Source organism: Wasmannia auropunctata, unplaced genomic scaffold (genome assembly GCF_000956235.1).
Source record: "Wasmannia auropunctata unplaced genomic scaffold, wasmannia.A_1.0 LD336036.1, whole genome shotgun sequence".
Taxonomy (NCBI): domain Eukaryota; kingdom Metazoa; phylum Arthropoda; class Insecta; order Hymenoptera; family Formicidae; genus Wasmannia; species Wasmannia auropunctata.
Window position 1 is genome coordinate 755,375 of NW_012026854.1, and position 8,883 is coordinate 764,257.

General features: G+C 41.0%; 1 long non-coding RNA gene across 1 annotated transcript; it reads left to right on the forward strand.

Moving 5' to 3' along the window:
- The first annotated feature begins 4,454 nt into the window (after positions 1 to 4,454).
- LOC105452195 lies at positions 4,455 to 5,292 on the forward strand. The gene is made up of 3 exons (XR_974691.1): positions 4,455 to 4,491; positions 4,714 to 4,848; positions 4,993 to 5,292. It is a non-coding gene; the product is annotated as an uncharacterized LOC105452195 (long non-coding RNA).
- The last annotated feature ends 3,591 nt before the right edge of the window (positions 5,293 to 8,883 follow it).

Consider the following 8,883-nt stretch of genomic DNA (forward strand, 5'->3'; position numbering starts at 1 on the left):
TTCGACGTCCGTTCTTTTCCATCCTTGTACGCGCACTCCCCCGGCAAATCCCACGAGGGCGCCGAGGGAACTAATCTTACGGCGCTTCCATTATTACCGCGAAATTCTTCGCGACGGCGAGCGTACCCCTCCTCCTCCCCTCCCCCCTTCCGGCTTACCTCGGGCACGACCTTTGTTAGCACCCTCCGCGCTATACTTCACCTTCCTTTACCCCCTGCCCCGAAGTCCTGATGAGCGCAACGTTAAATCGAGAGGCCGCCGCAACCGGCAAACGGCAACAGCTATCGCGTAAATCAAAGCCGGGGTGTTGTGCCCCGTGCAGCCACCCCGAGCTCGTCCGCGAGACGCCGTAAAATGCAATTAAACCCTTCCCTCCTTAGCAACTTCTATTCGGCGTTTTTCATTTAGCGCGTTACGGCGCGATCGTTGGAGCGCGAGAGCCACACCGCGCTTCTCTTTGCCACACTCTACTCTGTCATTAATAAAAAAAAAATACAATAAGGCAAAACAAAAGGAGAGATACAATCGGAGTTTCTCCGCGCGTTCCGCCTCATCAACGCGTGCAACAAAAACATCGTGAAAGAAGCAAATCGATAAATGGACAGATTTATTTATCTGCCCGGTATAAGAACTTTCGTTTATCATCCACAGAAGGGTCGATGCAATGTATTCACGAGCGAAAAATTTACACTCGTTCAAGTTACAAATGAATTAATATGTGGCATTTCGTAAACGGGTTTTATACTGTGAAACCGGTGGTGCGTCAAAATGTATCGTTGTGTCGATTCACTCGCGTTTCCACAAGCCGTGACGCGCGTCGATTTTTTAGGACCACGTAAACTGTTCAAAGATCGCTTTCAACCTACGAGATGCAGCGTCAATGCAGAGGAAAGTCCTGGGGCTAATTCTGAGTGCGGAGCGAACGGAGAAAAGATAAAGGATCCAGCGCGCGCACGAGAGGAGGGGAGAGAGAAAGAGAGAAAGAGGGAGAGACAGAAGAGAGCGGAAGCGGAACGAGCACGGACGACTAGAGCGACCGGCGTTTAAGGACGAACATCACGGTACGCGACTTTCCGGTCACGTTCGGCCGACAATTCAATTGTCGCAGGACATTTGGACTGCTCGTCGAGTTTCCGGTTTCGTGTTCTTCGGTGCTTTTAACGACACTCTCCACGGGCCACCGGAAACTACGCGAGCGGCTCGTCGACCCCGCGGGCGGAGATAATCTTTTGCTTGCTTGCAAGAGATGGGTCCAAAGGGTAGAACACGCAGTTTTTACTTCGAATCGAACACTCGTGTCAAACCGAAAGCTTTCAACGTTCGTATATTTCAAATTAGTACAATTCGATTACTTGTCGACTGTTGTGACTCAATTGCAGAACGCTAATTGGTGTAGCGAGATGAACATGCCGATTTCGAATGTGTTTGAAAAAAATTGAGAGTAACTTTATTATCAAACCAAAACAAATTAATCGATGTAACTCGTTTTAGCGCGACGAAAATTAGTCGCGTCCCTTTCCGCCATGAATGAGAGGTACGAAATACTACGCGACTACAATATCTATACAAACGCAGTGGTACGATCAAGCGTTTAATCAAACGAGCACATCGTTCGTTCGGAAGATAGGTGGACGATAGCTTTAACGATAGGCAATAAAAATCGTGCGTTTCTCACCGTCGTTATCTGCGCGCTCGGTGATTTACGACTATCGCGCGGCAACCATCGGATTCTTACACCTAAATAATTTAATTCCGCCCGTCCGCGAGGTGTCCACGAATCGTGTGCTTGTATGTAATGTAATAATCGCGTGATCGCACCCCATGGTAAGATTCCATCACCGGCTTTAATCGCATAATCGATAGAGCTCGTCCCTTTGAAAAATACATCCCGGAGCACGGAGAGAGAGAGAGAGAGAGAGAGAGAGAGAGAGAGATTTCCCGCGCGGACGTACGCGATCCATAATTTTCTATAATTTCCACTCGTAATCTAAATCGCGAGGTACTCGCGTGTTTTGTCTATTGAGAGATAATTCACAACAACACTCGCGGATGATCGACGAGAGTGAATTGTGTCTGATATAACGATTAACGCGTATGTTTTACGTGTGCACGCGTGTCCGCATATATTTTTTTTCGGACGGATAGACAAACAACTCGACACAATTGATATTACGTTGTTTTTCGAGAATCGATTATGATTTTCGGTATTTTCAATAAATTTAAAACGTATTATCGTTCGTATTATACATAACTTAGCTGTTATTCAACGCTATGCAATTATATGCTATTTAAATGTGATAGCGTTAATAAAAATGTTAAATACATAAAACTAAAAAGCAAATCAACTAGCGCCAAAAATGACATGTAAATATCTTTTTTTCTCTTTGCACTACACAAGTACAGATACTGTATTGCTTCTATATATAAATATAATAATAAATATAATCAAAATTTTATTAAAATTTATTATAAATTCTTTGGCTAATTATTAATATTACAATCTATTTTTGTTAACAAAAATCAAGATACTTATTGCTCGGAAAATAAACATTTAAAAGTAAGATATTTCCAAGCGAATTAAGTTCCAAGAGAAAAAAGATCAAATTATATTCTACAATTGATTTTATATACATTTTCCTGGTTAATTTTAACTTGAAATTTAGTTATAAAAAATGTACAAATGATAATCACAAAACAAAAATTGTTTACAACTTGATAAAAAAAAAACTATAACAAATATATTTCTCTGACAGTTCTATAGAAACACTTTGCATGTAATAATAATTAATCTATTTTTAAACTATATTTTACTATTCAAAAGATAAATTCGTGAAAATATTTCGGTATCGTGAGTCGGAAAACAACGACCCGTGAAAACCGCCAAAGAGGCGCAGTTTCAATTGTTAAGATTCGGAAATATCTTGACCAAATCTTGTTTCAGTTTCCGGTCGAAGAATACGGCAGATTCTTCGAGCATCCCTCTGTTCCGGCAGCATGTACTTACATTAAGTTCGACCGGTAATGTATCTCGATGCAGCTGCACGCGCCACATCTCCCGTCGAAGACTGGCTTGGCCCGAAAGTTTGCAAGTAGTTTCCGCGCCGACGAAGAGGAGTTGAGTAGAAGCTCTCGGTGTTGCGGAGAAACGGGCACGGGTATGGTCTCAACAAGAGGGGCGGCAAACAATTTTGCGCTCGCTCACCATACCTAGGCCCGGCAGCGCGCGGGGAAGACTATCTTGTAAGATCTTAGAAACCTGTTTCACCTAAATGTCCGTATAGTGACGATCGCGCGCTGCCGTTCCGCGTGTCTATCGTTGAGCGAAAAACGGCGATAAGCAGCGTTTACGCTTCAACATTTGCATAAATTCATTGGTATACATGTGCAGTTCGATGCATCTCAACACGATATCGAGGCCTCTCATCTTAACTTTCTGTCGACGTTTAAAGATCGTCTTTCGAATGATAATACTAGCTGCAATATTTATTAATCGATGGACACGATGGTATTTCGCTACAATTTTTTTTTCTTAAAAATATAAAGCTCTTAAATTTTCTTCGTATTAGAAACTGAATCAATTTTCAAATTTTTTTCTGCTTTTCAATTATTCGCAATCTGCGATATAGTTGTTGATCGACATAAAAACATCGACATGCTCCTAAAGCCTTCGATATTTATTTTATGCCTAATTTTCCGATATGTCTGACCATTTCAAGTTCCAACGTGACACCTGTTAATCGAAATATAATTAAGGAGACGAAACGCTCGATTAAATCCTCGGTATACATTTCAAGCATATTCCGTCGATCTATAAAGTCGGCCACAATAATCAACTACTTAATCGCTGCAGTTATGTTAGACGTTCGACTGACAGCGGAAATTTACATCAGCATCGGCATTAAAAATGTAGGTTAACATCGTTCTGTTACGAGTAATTTTGACATAGGCGAGGAAAAATAGGTCGACCTACCGTATCCTTTACGTCGGAAACATGCGTACCAGCGCGTTTCAGCTCGTGCGAGCACGCGAGGAGAAATTGAAGCGCGAAGAAATTCTTACAAGTGCGAGCGGCTCAAGAAAATACAAATTCGAGCTCCGCTTTATCGATCTCCGGCTTGAAAGTGAATCAAAACCGCGCTTTCCGCAAGCGCGATTCTATTTCATTTGTAAGCTAAAAAGATTCGATAAAATTATATTTTATTAAACATACAATTCTTTTTCCAGCTATCTACCTTTAGCTTTCTTTAAAAAACTACGCTTTGTTCTAGTTATTTACTCAATATTTATATTTAACAATTTATGACCTTAATTTTAATAATTCAGATGTTTTGATAGATTTAGTATCGATAATTAAAAGATCAGACCATCAATATTTACTTTCGGGATACGACCAAAGAAAGGAAAAGGAATATTCCATGAACTGAAATTGGAAATAAAATAAATGAAATGAGATAGAAAATAAAGGAAATGAGATAAATATATGATATATAAGTAAGATTTTTTTGTCTCTACGGTTTCTTTTAAATAGACTAATAGAATTTTAATCTAAAATTTAATTATAAATATCTATGATTAAATGTAATTTAATTAAAAATGTACAAAAAATAACAGTTTTTTTGTTATTTTTATTATAGAAAAATTGACTTTAAACTTTGTCGGAAATATCATTAAAAACAAGGTCACAAATCGTAAAATTTCTTTGTTACAATACAGTCTCTTGGCATTTATTTATCTCGATTTGGTAGCAGCACGCAAATCTCTCGCTATATATTAAAACCTTATTATGAAATCCGGTTGTAATATGTGACACTGACAGAAGTTAATGGAACACTATTACCAGAAAGCAGGGTAAGTTTCAACATGGTTTCCCGTTTATGTAAATGCGGCGTCTTCGTTCTCTCTGTGCGTTCTATGTTGACAGCACACAAGGTTGCCCTACGTAAATTTATACAAATCTGCCTGTTAAAGTAAATCGTGTGAAAAAAACCGTAGCGCGTAGCAGGCCCTTTGCATTCGCGGATACATGCTCGCATGTCCCCGTCGTACCCGGAACGTGTTAGAACGGAATCTCGCGTTAAGCACGAAGTCGCGAAGTTGAAGACCTAAGTGAGAGAAATCGGCTCGGTGTGACGTTGAAAACAGCAGCGGCCTGGCGACTCTCGCGAGGAAAACACGCCTCAACACGCTCGAAATGTTCCCGTAATAATATCACATTTACCGATCAGAATGGCGAACAAGAACGCACGGAAGGCGTTCGGAGTTTTCAAGGAGGAGTTTCTTTTAAGAGAGAAAGAAAATAAAAACTTTTTTTAAACATATATAATTCATCTTTTCCCTCGGTCGCATAAACTTTTTTTACGATATATACCCGATATCAACCCTTCCACTTGTATGCCTCAAAATGTACGTAGATCCGAACGACCCTTTGATCTGCTTCCCAGAAGAGAAAGCTGTATGATCTTGAGGCCGTTCTGTCTCGCGCGCCTAAAGCCGAGGACGACTCGGGACGAACGAACGAAGGTCGTTACCGGCGCGGAAAGAACCCCGGCCGATCCATCACGCCGCTACACGAACGACGGAAATCGATCGATCTCGGGACGGAAGCCGCGGCACGAAAACCGAGGAGAGACCGACGGTGGATCCGATCGATACGACACCGCGCGCGCGTATCGCCGTGGCACGCGAGCCACCTCGGGGAATCGATATTTTCAAAAGTTTCGCGTATCGAGGTAGTCTGAGGTGATTGTGTGTCCTATCTTACGACATTATATAAGTATAATAACATTTCGTGACACTTCAGTGTTTGAAATGGAGCGCTATATCATTTTATTATACGGAGATTGCAGGTACGAGACGTACTTGGCTACGCTACATCGTATTTCACACATTTCTGCTTTATACGTAATTATGTGACGTGCTCGCGTTTACGTAAACGTGGTAAAGTTACTGTTCCTTAAATTTGAAACTTAACATTTCGAGCACCGCGCGTCGGGGATAACCCGGATCGACGAAGTGCAGGACTGGGTCGTCGCGGTCGACGTGTCAATGATTAGTTTCCCTTCGTCTCGCGAGTGCGGAAAGGGTGAAAACATGATCGCGGCCAAAGCTAAACTTGCGCGCATGAGGTAAACGCGGAAAGTTCGCCGAGGACGAGAGCGTCGGCGAGGATTTGCAGACTCGGTAAAGCCGTCGTAAATACACGTCTCGTTGCTAATTAGCGCCGGTTTCGACTGCTCGCGGTAAATTATATCGTAGACAACGAGGCGGGTAACTATTCGGTCAGGGAACACAACGGCGAATCTCCGCGCCGAAAAACTAACGAGGCAACGCATATAGAGATGCTTCTTCCGACATGCGTAGATTCTTGCCAGGATTAATTAGCGATACTAAAAGGTACACATTCGATTGCACGACGAAGGAGGAAGTAATAAATGATACTAAATTTAAATAATGATGCAGATAAAAGAAAATACTTTTGCAACTCGCATTCCTACAAATTGCGGTTGTAATAAATGTACGAAACATCTATCACGTTTAAATAGAATAAATGCGGCTATGCAGAATGGAAACGTTGCTGTCTATTTTCAAGAATTTGTAGTATACAAAACAAGCAGGAAAAAGTTAGGAAACATCGGTCCGAAGATCATCTGTTTTCGAGTTATAAAACGTTTCCTCTATAGTCAAATTCTACCTGTAGTGAATATATTCGATATGTTCGCCGTCCATTCCAATATACACTTGAGCACGTTTCTTCAAAGAATTTTCTACACGTTCTTCTCTCATATTTCCTGACAACAGTTCTGAATCCGCTGTTCCGATTTTTGCAATATACCGTCTTGCATTGTACACGATATTCTTTAAGTGGCCTCAGAAATGTTTCGTAAGACCTTTGCGCATAGGTATACGACATTCTTCAAGAAAAACATACTCTGGAGTGTATTAAGATAAATAGAAGACATATGTCATTATAAATAGAGATAACGCTGCAGAAAACGCTTTACAACTCGGAAACAAATAATTTTGAAACTATAATAAGCTTGTTTATTTGTCAACTGTCATATTAAAATTTTCCTGCATCTCTCGTAGATGTTATATATAATAATATATATTTATAATATATACTAATATTATAATATATATTAATAATAATATATATTAAAAACGAAGATACTAAAGTTACAATGCTCGCCATTAATGAGCAAAAAATTAATTTTTAACATGAACGCGATATTCCTAATGCGATCATCGCGAGATGAATCCCGTTTTTTTATCATCCTCTATCCGTGTGCGAAATAATCGTTATATATACTCTGTGAATGCGGGTACAGTGATTCCTCAGTGAAATTCCTTGCCAGCCTCCTTGCACGATAGTCGGTGCTTTTCGCGGATTCTCACCACCGGATTATCCCGTTATTACTCGCAGCACGCATTGTACACGCGGGATTCGTTTGCAAGCGGATCGGTAATTTCTCGCGGGGAAAGTCAGCGAATAATTAAGCTTTCCATTTCAATGCGAACGTACCAAATGTGAATGTACTGCGGAATTAAAAGAATTAAAAGAATTAACACAAATTTAAAAAAGAGAGATATCGTAATCATTGGATTTTCATTTAAAAATACAAACAAACTATATCTAAATTACGACAAAGATTTTAATTATCGTACTGTGCACAAAAAGCATATTGAATATTTTCAAACCTCATTGATAAACGAGATATGTACAGGTACATATATATAGATACTTCAAACAGACCTTGTGTAATTTTTAGAAAAATTTGTGGAAATACTCTGCCTCTTACATCGCGGCGTTCCAGACAGACAGCTTAATGGGAAGCACTGCCGATAATAATCTTAATGATAATCGCGTACGCGAAAAGGAGTATGAGTATCTCTTACGAGCGCGCGGGCAATGCCGTGCCGGGAGAATGCAGCGAGCGGGAGAAAAAAAAGTGAAAAATAGAAAGAGGGCACTCGGGAGAAAGAGAGCGTATTACTGACAGCCTTATCAAGAACCGCAGTGTGCACGAATATTACATTCGTCGAGGAAGGCAGCTCGCGGTAATCCCGGTAGCGCGGACTACTCGTTTCGGCATCTCGCGCGGGCAAAATGATTTCCCGGATTTTTCCGGGCCACATTAACTCACGCGGGCATCCCAGGGGAGTCGCGGGCGGAGATAATTAAAATATTTACGACGGTGAAGGCGCGCGGCTCGTCACAATAAGGATTTGCAAACGATTTGCGAAGCGTCCCGTTAGGCAACGGTAGGCGAACTAAGACTGTTAGACGCGCAAGGATCTATTTATGGATACTACTGAATATCTAAAACGGGGATCTTACGAGGTATGGGCTTTATCCATTTTCGCGTCGAGTTCCTTATAACAACTGATTAGATCCATGGTGATAATATGAATAATCATAAACAAAACGTAAGTTCCAATCAGTATAAAAAAATTCTACATGCAATATATCATATATCAGCCAAAAAATATGTACGTATATCTCTTGTATACAAACTAAAAATTCGTAAAAATTATCTACTAAGCAATTGTCCTCGACCATTCCTCAACCGCTTCAACGATTACATAACGACTGCACGGTGCAGAGAATTCCCATATATTATTATATCAAATTTCGCGAACCCGGAACGCCCTAGTGTTTCAGAACAGCTCTCCTGAAACAGGCTTTATAGGGATAGCAAGTTTCTCGCCTCCCCCGTTAACTTCATCGTCCGTATAATGCATACGGGTCGCGCACTGGCACCCACTACGCAGGCGCATCGAGAAATTAATTATTAGGTCCTCTTGGGAAATAATTGGAGTTTTGAGCGTTGATTTCGCTCGCGACGCCGCCCGCGCGCGAGCGTATCGAAATCACGATTATTT